Source organism: Octopus sinensis, linkage group LG16 (assembly GCF_006345805.1).
Source record: "Octopus sinensis linkage group LG16, ASM634580v1, whole genome shotgun sequence".
NCBI lineage: Eukaryota > Metazoa > Mollusca > Cephalopoda > Octopoda > Octopodidae > Octopus > Octopus sinensis.
This window is the reverse complement of record NC_043012.1, coordinates 15,656,762-15,667,918: the sequence shown is the minus strand read 5'-3', so window position 1 is coordinate 15,667,918 and position 11,157 is coordinate 15,656,762. Positions and strand designations below refer to the sequence as shown.

The window sequence follows — 11,157 nt, the reverse complement described above, 5'->3', positions numbered from 1 at the left end:
ATAACTCAAAAACATTTATCTAAACCAGTAATTTTTCTCTTTTTATTTCTTTCCTATTTTTCATCCCTTTCTCTTTTTTTTTTTATAAATCTCAAGACAAGTTTAAAAGGGGCAAAATACAAACAGACCTAAATAAATAGAAACAAAAACTGCAGTCATTTATTTTGTTTGGCAGAATAAAAGGTTTTACTGCCTACAATGCAGATAGATGCAAGAATTTCAGTTGTGCATAAAAGCAGAAGTAATGGTTAAGACCGGCAGACATGAAATCATATGCAAAGTAAAATCACTAAGATGATTCTTGTTGGAGAGTAATGGGCAGAAGTACAATGTGTCCCTGACAGAAATTACAGTGCTAGAATAGTGACACATACAAACATACATACACACAAACATATACATATATATGTGTGTGTGTGTGTATATATATATATATATAATATTTTATAATTACGAGTATAATTATAATTAGCATTCAGCAAAGATTTGCTTTACCACATACCGAAGTTTAGAAATAGCAGCCAAAGAATCTAAAACTTCGGTATGTGGTAAAGCAAATCTTTGCTGAACCCGAATCATAATTATAAAATATTGTTTAAGTTTACCAAAAAATGGTCCTTTTTCATGTCGAATTCTACTTGAGGGAAATATTAATTACTAGTTAATTAATTAATTTTACCCTTTATTATTATTGATATATATATATATATGATGGACTCTCCCAACAAAAATGATGTTTGAGTGTTCAACTTTTGCCTAACATTTCATTTCAAGTTGCTCTGCAATCACTTCAACACCTGACAGGTGGTGCGCTGTGCACCTGTTCAGGTAACATTGATTTTGATGGAGGAAGAGAGTCAGCTAATGTACAACACATGTATTTGATCACGATAAACAAATCATATATGTATGTATATCAGTACACAAACACTGGTATAAATAAACAAACAATGGTTTAGATAAACAAACACTTGCATTTATATATACAATAACTACACAGATGCAACACAAGACAACAAAATCAAAAGTAATATTAAATGAACAAATACTGCGGAAAAGTGATAGAGTAAAAAGTTATCCATTTCTTTAACATTTCTGATCCAACGACCCCACATGCAGGTCCTATCATTACATGGGGTACAAAAATCACTACTTTTTAAAACAATGTCCTTATTAACAATTTGAAAAGACAATATCCACCTACAACAGCAACAAGCAATAACACTCCTTCTTCAGATAACGCAAACTGTGTAATTTCAAAGTGAAAGTAAGAAACAATTAATAATGTGGAGCAAGTCTTTTTCCTTAGTTAACGACTCTCCTTATGGTCAATTAGTGTACAATGTTACAATGTGTGTAATGTAGCCACTCTGTAGGAGGCAGTCAGTAGCAGTAACAATAACATTATTAATAATAGTGCTGGCTGGCCAGCAGCTACTGGGAATAGCAACAGAGAAGTAACAGCTTTTGTATGTACATGTATGTATATGTGTGTGTGTGTGTGTGTGTGTGTGTGTGGATAGATGGATGGATGTGTACATGCATGGATGGAAGGATGGCTGTACATATATGTACGTGTTTGTTTGTGTGTGTTTGTGTATGTGCACAGATGGAGGCTACATTAGCCTGTACCTATGAATACATATATATATGTGCATGCACGTATGCATGTGTGTGTATGTAGATATACACACATGCACACACCCATATAATGTAACCTTAACACTTCAATAGATGCTTGGGTGTTTATACATATGTATACCTAAGTATGTGTGTGAATGTGTGCATGTATGTATATGTACATATGTGTATATCTATCTATTTATATATATATATGATAATAATGATGATTATGTATATGTGTGCATGTGTGTGTCATCATCATCATCATCATTTAGCGTCCATTTTCCATGCTAGCATGGGTTGGACGGTTTAACTGGGGTCATGATATATGGCCATATCATGTTGGAAACACCAGTTTTTGTCTGATTACCAAAGTTAAGCTGTGTCGGGCCTCATTAGCACTTAGGTGGATGACTGCTTGAGAAACCTAAGTGCTGTAAATATTGTCAATCCAAGAACAAGAATCACATCAAATAAATTAACTTCAAGAAACAAAAAAAGACAATAAAATCTAAAAATATATAAAATACCTATCAGCCTCAGAAACCAGTAATATACTGAGGAATCCGCAATATAAATTTACATATATTAGCCAGAAAAATCTGCGATGTACTGAGTGCACAATAGGTGAACCACAATGTACTGATTGCATGATATGTGAACCATGATATGGTGGGGAATTACTGTATACAGTGCTCAGGTGTACAACATCTAAGAAAAATCAAGCCATCAGGTGTACTGTTGGCAGATTTTAGGAAGTATGGAAGTTTTGATATATAACTATCATTTGATAGAAGGATATGTCTTGCGGCATAAGGTCTTTCATCTATCTTTTGCATATAACATAGGCTAATTACTCTAATGTATGCTTCATATTTGATACAGTTCAATGTCTAGTTTAAGAGAAATTTGGTTGATTATTTCTGGTTTGAATAAGCCCTTCATGACAGCTAAACACTTGGTTTTGTGAATATACTAAGGTATCACCCGCCACCTTTGAAAGAAGTAGTGAGTGATTTATGAGTTTTGATGGCTATATTTAGCAGATTGATCTTTCACACAGAAGTTCTACAGTAGTTGTTATCCAGGGCCTGACTGAGGTGAACTCAGACCTATCATAGACCTATCACAAAAGAAGTTCTGATCACAAGGATAGAAATTTGCTCACTTGCTCACACACACACACGCACACACAGAGCAAATCCACTCACAAGGCTTTGGTTGGCCTAAGGTTACAATAGAAGACACTTGCCCAAGATGCCACAAGGTGAGACTGAACACAGATCCTTGTGGTTGGGAAGAAAACTTCTTACCACACAGCCACACCAGATTTACTTATTTATTGGGTTATCTCATAAATAATGCATTTTTTCAATTGCATAAACTAAAAGTTGGAGAAGGATGGGATAAACTACCTGCATCAACGTGTTATTAAGGCAGGTAGTAATTTTACCCTGTCCTTATTCTTAATGCAAGTTTTGAAGAGTGTAGTTTGATTTAAACAGTTATATTTTCAAAGCTATAATGGAAGTGGCAAAGGAGTATATTCAGGAGTATATTTTCTTTCATGAGTTCAATAAAAGCAACAACTCAACAGAAAGTGTGAGGAATATTAATGCAGTATATGAGATAAGCGTAAGCCAGTGTCAATGGTGGTTCCAGAAATTCTGAGCCAGAAACTACAGCTTAGAAGATCAGCCTCGTCTTGGAAAATCTACAGAGCTCAACAAGGACATCTTGCAAAACTCTGTTGGAACAAAATCCCATCATAACTGTTGAGTAACTAGCAGAGAAGCTTCGATTTGGTCATTCAACCATTCATTGGCACCTGCGTTAGAAGAAAAACAACCATTTTTGGTTTCGAGACGAAAGGTGTTCTTCCATCAGGATAATACCTGGCTTTAATTTTGATGACATTCCAAAGGCTGGAACAGTTTGAATGGGAAACGATGCCCCACCCACCATATTCGCTGGATATTGCTCCATCTGATTATCATTTATTCCAGTCTTCAAAATAATTTGGACGGAAAAAATATGAATTCTGTAGACGAGATCAGAACAGTACTGGAGGAGTATTTTTCGTCATGAGGACAAGTGAATTTTAGAAGAGGGGCCTTGCAAGTCTACCGGATAGATGGAAGAACATTGTAAAAAATGAAGGAGAGTATATTTTAGATTAGAAAAGAACTTTGTTTATTTTAATTTTGAGAGATAAAAGAAGTATTAAAAAAAACCGCATTATTTATGGAATAACTCAATACTTATTTATTCTTGCTCAAGAAAGAAGCTCATAACATGCACATGATTTTTGCACAATAAAAAAAGCTAAAGAAATCTCTGACATTATGTTGATTGCTGTTATTCATTATCTCCATAAAAATGGAAGACATGGCAAAAAAAAAACTTTCTCACCTTACATTTAGTCTACTACAATAGAAATCAAAAGTATTATTACAGAAAACATTTGATTTGTATAGTAAAAGGGTTAAACGAAAGCTGAGAAATATTTTATAACTTCCCATCTAATATCAATAAAGAATGATATTGAGATAATGTAATTTGTTCTATATATATTATTTTGTGTGTGTGTGTGTGTGTGTGTGTGTGTGTGTGTGTTATATGCTGTGCAAAGATTGCATGTAAATTACTAAATGGTTAACAAAAGAATGGACTTTTCTTTCTCAATAAAAGACAAGATTGTTTTAAAAAATGTTAAATGCAACCAGGGCTTGCTACCATTGCTAAGAAGAAACATTTGACTCAGTAAATGTGTAAATGTACTTTAAAAAGAAGAAAAACTGATAACATGATAGAAGTAGTGAATCTGAAATATAATAGTGGTTTCAGATTTTGGCACAAGGCCAGCAAGTTCAGGAAAGGGGGTAAGCTGATTACCCCCTAGTGCTTAACTGGTACTTATTTTATTGACTCCAAAAGGATGAAAGGCAAAGTCGACTTTGGCAGAATTTGAACTCAGAACATAAAAGACAGATGGAATACTGCTAAACATTTTGCCCAGTGTGCTAACGACTCTGCCAGCTAACCGCTTTAATTTTGAATATAATAATGAATGTATGTGTTGTGTGTGTGCACGCATGCATGTGTGTGTGTGTCTGTCTGTCTGTTTGTTTGTGTATATAGGCTTTGGCATGGCTGTGCGGTTTGGAAGCTTGCTTAGCAACTGTGTGGTTTATGAGTTCAATCCCACTGCATGGCATCTTGGCTAAGTGTCTTTCACCATAGCTCTGAGCTGATCAATGCCTTGTGAGTGAATTTGAGAGACAAAAATGTATGAAAGCCCATCATGTTATGAGTGTGTGTGTGTGTGTGTGTGTGTGTGTGTGTGTGTGAGAGAGAGAGAGAAAATTTCACACACTGATCAAAATTGCATCACCTACAGGTAACAGGAGAGTTTGAAAGATGTCAAAAGTAACTGCAGCAGTTTTAATGAAACATATTATTTATGAAAGGTGACATACACCATAATACTATTTTAATGTAGAAGTGACAGCCCTGCTTTGGGAATAAATGCACATTTCTAAAGAAAACACAGCACTTAGTTTCAAGACTGCTACAGCTCACATAACTCTCCTATTTGGTGGTAATGTTTCAGAAGTTGATGGCAGCGAGCTGGCAGAGTGGTTAGCACATCGGGCGAAATGCGTAGCCGTATTTCGTCTGCTGTTACGTTCTGAGTTCAAATTCTGCCGAGGTCGACTTTGCCTTTCATCCTTTCAGGGTCGATAAATTAAGTACCAGTTACACACTGGAGTCGATATAATCGACTTAATCCGTCTGTCTGTCTTTATTTGTCCCCTCTGTGTTTAGCCCCTTGTGGGTAGTAAAGAAATAGGTAATGTTTCAGAAGATCTCCAAAGTCACTAGTTATTTATCATTCTAAGACACCAGGAGTAATGAAAGGATACTCTGAATCTAGTCTTGCTTTTTAATGGCAATCAAATATAACAGAGGCTATCATCAGGAGTGTTTCAAGATTATTGTACTTTGTGTTTCAGCCCAGCTGTTAAAAGTATTGTCAAGCTAAAAACCTTGAAAATAAAACATTGCTTTTCATGAGCAAATGCTGCAGGTCACCCATCAAACTTAGATGAACTGACCATCTCCATCCATAACCAACTTAATTCAACCTGCATAGCATGGAACTATTTTTTCTTTCACTTGAAAAAATTTAGCAGCTTGGTATGTATCAGTGAAACATGAAGCTGATTAGGTATCGGTTTTGAAAACCATATCCATTCTTGGTCAATCATAAGATATTAATTCTAATAAAAGTCATTGTTTCCTACAGACTTTTTTCATTTTCTTGTTCTTGGTGGAAAGCCTATTAGCAATATCTTCAGTTAAAAGCACTGAGCTTTTTATGGAATCATGTTCTGGCAAAATATATCTCGATTCTTCAAAAGGCTATGATTACAAATATACAGAATATCAGGAGCTGGATACAAATTTCGACTTCAAGTGGAGAAAAGGGGTCAGTGAGAGACTGTTTGGATAGAATTCTCAAGTTGCATAAACCGTAAAACCACTTTATATACCAAACCACATTATATACCAATAAATTAATAAACTGGCATTTAATTTACACATCTATTTCACTGATATTTAAAATATTACAATGAAAGGGTAAAAAGAAAAAAAAATTCTAAAACTAATTATGATGAGCTATGAATTCTAAAGTTAACCTGAATATATTGTGTGTAAATAAGTTGAGATAAGCATGGCTGGTATGATGAGACGAGTAGGAAGGCAAATTATAAATAGAGCAGTTAATTTTAAATAGAGCAGTTAATTTTATATTTTCAAACAGCTGTGAAATGATAATGATGATAATGGTGGGGTGAGGGTACCATCACCACCAACTTTTTTATGTTTACAACCAAATATGATCACAGCTATAAAGTAGTAGTAGTAGTAGTAGTAGTAGTAGTAGTAGTAGTAGTAGTAAATACTTCATGTTTACAATCAAGAGTAAAGTATTGAACCAAAACACACAATAATATCAACATGGTAGCCTCTATGTGGTTACTGAACCTGTTAAAGAGTAGCAGGTTCAGTGACCTTTCACCTTCAAATCATATTATTCTGTTGTAAGAGGAAAAGGACAGATGCACTGGAGAATATAGTCTGAGACATGCAATGTCTGGAAATAAGAAGGGATAATTACAACTGGTTTACCTTGAACTTAAATCCACTTGATTCCAACTGATTTAAGACCAAACAACCATTTTCCATCTCGGGATGGCTTGGATGGTACAACAAGAGCAGATGAACTAAAGGACTGTGTCAACCTTCATTCTGTTTCAACTGGGTGCCCTTCCTCATGCCAACCACTTCACAGAGTGTACTGGGTGCTTTTTATGTGGCATCAACACTCATGAGGTGATGGAGTAACACGCAAAGCAAAACCCCCCTCAACAGAGTAGGGGAGTAGTAGTGAAGGAAGTATCTTTATTTAAGCGGTGAGGAGCTGGCAGAAACGTTAGCATGCTGGGTGAAATGCTTAATGGTATTTCGTCTGCTGTTACGTTCTGAGTTCAAATTCCGCCGAGGTCGACTTTGCCTTTCATCCTTTCAGGGTCAATAAATTAAGTACCAGTTACACACTGGGGTCGATGTGATCGACTTAATCCCTGTCTGTCCTTGTTAGTCCCCTCTATGTTTAGCCCTTTGTGGGCAATCAAGAAATAAAGAAGTATCTTTATTCCAGGTGATGAGAGTTATGTTTGAAGGACAGAAACGGGGTCTGGCTGTAAGGAAGAAACATGGTTACCCCAGTTGAAAAAGAAAGAGAATGGTGGTGAATATGAGACAGGATGGACTCTAAAATTAGAGGAAGATGAATAAAAGAGAAGTGGTATGGATGGGTATGAAGTATGTTAAATTATTGTTTTAGTGATGAGGTTCAATTTATGATGAATATCATCTAATAAAGTCCTCTGCTCGAAAAAATATTGCTTGTATTTAAACAAAGGTCTCGTCTACTTTTCAAATAGAAATCATCATTATCATCATCATCATTTAAGATCTGTTGTCCATGCTGTCATGGGTTGGACGGTTTGACCAGGGTTGGTAAGCTGGGAGGCTGCACCAGACTTCAGTCTGAATTAGTATGGTTTTCTATGGCTGGATGCCCTTCCTAATGCCAACCACTCCGTGAGTGTAACAGGTGCTTTTACATGCCACAGGCATGGATGCCATTTGTGCAACACCAGTATCTGCCACAACTGAGATTTTGCTTGGCTTGATCAGTCTTCTCAAGCATGATATAATGCCAAAGTTCTCAGTCATTGTCTCTGTGAGGCCCAACGTTCAAAAGGAGCTCAGCCACTCTGCCTACGTGAGGCTCAACACTTGAAAGGAACTCAGCCCCTTTGCTTCTGTGAGGCCCAAAGCTCAAAGAGAACTCAGCCAAAGAAAAACAGAATTGAAGATTATAATAAATCATAGATTAAGCAAGCTGGGAGATGGAAGATATAATAGTTTGATTTATAATTTACTGAATAGAAACAGCTACTTTTGAAGTGTTATTGAATGAGAAACCACTGAGACCTATACATTAAACCAAATAGAATACACACCAAGCCAAATGGAAGATCATTAAATAACAATAATAATAATAATAATAATAATAATAATAATAATAATAATAATAATAATAATAATAATAACGATGATAATGATAATAAGAGGTGTGGATGATAACAAAGACAACAAGGATGAGACATTAATTAGGATTCAAGGAAACAAGAAAATATTGATGTTGATATAAATTCATTTGTATGAAATGTGTGTGTGTGTGTGGACATTCCCAAACACATCTGTAAATATTCACATGTGCATGTGAGAGTGTGTGTGTATGTATACATATATATATATATACACACACAAATATATAATACACACACGTATATACAGACACACACACACCTGGGGGGGTGAGAGGGAGTGAGTGAGTGGATGGATGTGTATATACATTACACCCCCACACATACACACATTACAAACTATTCTCTCATACAGCTTTGGAGGTGGGTTTTGAAATAAAAAGTAAAGAACTGACAAGGTAAGTAAACAGATTAAACGTACGAGCAGCGCACAAATGGATGTTGGTGACACCCCACCACCACCACGACATCAATAAAAGCAGATGAGAGCTTGTTGTAAAAATGTAATTGAAAAGAAAAGAGATCAATCACTCCACAAAATACTGAGTATCTTACTTTGCTAAATAAGCAGATATATAGATCTAGTAATGCTAAAGTTATAACTTTATACATAATATTATTAAGTAGTTAGCTGTTGGATGATTTTCACTGAAATTTGAAATACCATAAATCCTCGAGTATAATCCGCATTTTATTCCAAAAATTTAAAGATCAAAATCCCTAGTGAATACTATATACGAGGTTAAAAATGAGAATTATTTTCTAAGCAATGTCCGATTTCTATTTGCTGTCCGGCAATGTTTATTCAGATGCATTTTGTGATGTCGGGTACGAAAATACATTAACCCTTTCGTTACCATATTTATTTTGAGATGTTCTGTGTTTCTTTCAATTTCTTTAAATATAACAAGGAATTTAGTAAAATAACTTAGTTATCATTCAGCTAGTGTTAGGAACATAAATTGTGACTAAAGTTTGGTGGAAGATTTTAATTCAAAACTTATAAAAACAAGTCATTTGTACTCAGAGCTAGTTTCAGCCGGGTTGGTAATGAAAGGGTTAAGCTAAGCTTTAAAGCAATAAAGGCATAAAAGAATCATCCATAACTTGCAGTAATCAACATTTACTAAAATAAAAGTATTCAGAACACAGAATAACATGTAACAAAAACAATTTGCAAACATATTTACATTCCCATATAACAGTTAAGAACATCATCATTGTTGTATTATGCATGCGCAGAAGTGTTTGTTCGACTAGGTGCTGCTGGCTTAATTACGCACGACTCAAGTTAGAGAAGGGGTGCATATTATACACAAGGTTTAGGTTTTTCAGAGGTACAACCCCCTAAAAATCCCCTGTGTATTATACTCAAGGACGGACTATACTTGAGGATTTACGGTAACTGAAGCTACTTTTTGATCAAAATAACATCAACTGATTTACTGACCTTTTTAATACCAGCCCTGATTCTAAGAAAAAAAAACACTTCCTGTTTTAAATTGTGATCTAAATTAAAACCTTCCAAAAATCAATGTCAATTGATGTCCCAGACACCAGTTTAGCAATAACAAAGTTTTATTCAACTCTTTGTAACTGAAACAAAGGCAGTATATTTCAACAGAAATATCGTAACAGACGGATTGGAAAAGAAATTTTTTTTTTTGTTTATTATTACAATTTATTTAAATGTACATGATCCCCATGGGTACTGGTGCCGTGTAAAAGCGACCAGTACACTCTGTAAAGTGGTTGGCATTAGGAAGGGCATCCACCTGTAGAAACCATGCCAAAACAGACAACTGGTGTAGCCCTCTGGCTTGCCAGTTCTTGTCAAACCATCCAACCCATACCAGCAGAGAGAACAGATATTAAATGATGAGTGAGAATGTTGCCAGAGCAACAAGCTGGCCTCCAAGCCGATGGCACGTTAAAAACACCATTCAAGTGTGATTGTTACCAGCGTCGCCTTACTGGCACTTGTGCTGGTGGCACGTGAAAAAACATTTGAGCAAGGTTGTTGCCAATGCCACTGGACTGGCTCCTGTGCAGGTGGCACATAAAAAGCACCATTTGAGCATGGCCGTTGCCAGTACCGCCTGACTGGCCCTCATGCCGGTGGCCCGTAAAAAGCACCCACTACACTCTCGGAGTGCTTGGTGTTAGGAAGTGCATCCAGCCTTAGAAACTCTGCCAGATCAAGATTGGAGTCTGGTGCAGCCATCTGGTTTGCCAGACCTCATTCAAATCATCCAACCCATGCTAGCATGGAACGCGGACGTTAAACAATGATGATGATGATGGCAGTGGCTGAAGTGGCAATGATGACGATAATGATGATGAAAGAGATGAGGCTGAGTAAGTTAGTTTGCTGAGATCTACAAAAATGGGCAGACCTTCCATAAAGACCTTCCATAGACAGCTGTACATGGTCACTTAACTTGGTTGAAATAGCAGGCAAATCACCCTCGAGAAAATACATCTTATCATATCAAATAACGGAATGATGCATTTGAAACATTAAGCATGAAAAATAAAACAAGGATGGTCACAGCTTGTATACTGTTGATCAAAGATCTGCTCAGTGAGAGCTGACTGAAGTTAAATAACAACTTGCAACATGGCCATCACCAGTTTTTATCCTACTTTTTTTAATATTACTATCTTCCGCATATGACTGTCATTACTCTCACAAGGCCATATTGTCTATTTCTTTCTCAAACCACTCCACCATCAATATATTCTATTGTGATCCACAACCACCAGCATCACTGCTCACTCCTACAACCACTGCCCACTCATATGGTTAAGTAGGCATGCGTTGGTGGTGGAACAATTGCCATTCACC

General features: G+C 36.1%; 1 protein-coding gene across 2 annotated transcripts in view; it reads right to left on the bottom strand.

Moving 5' to 3' along the window:
- Positions 1–11,157, bottom strand: part of LOC115220405 (tudor domain-containing protein 15) — a 76,999-nt gene that overhangs the window by 52,944 nt on the left and 12,898 nt on the right. The window lies entirely within an intron of this gene.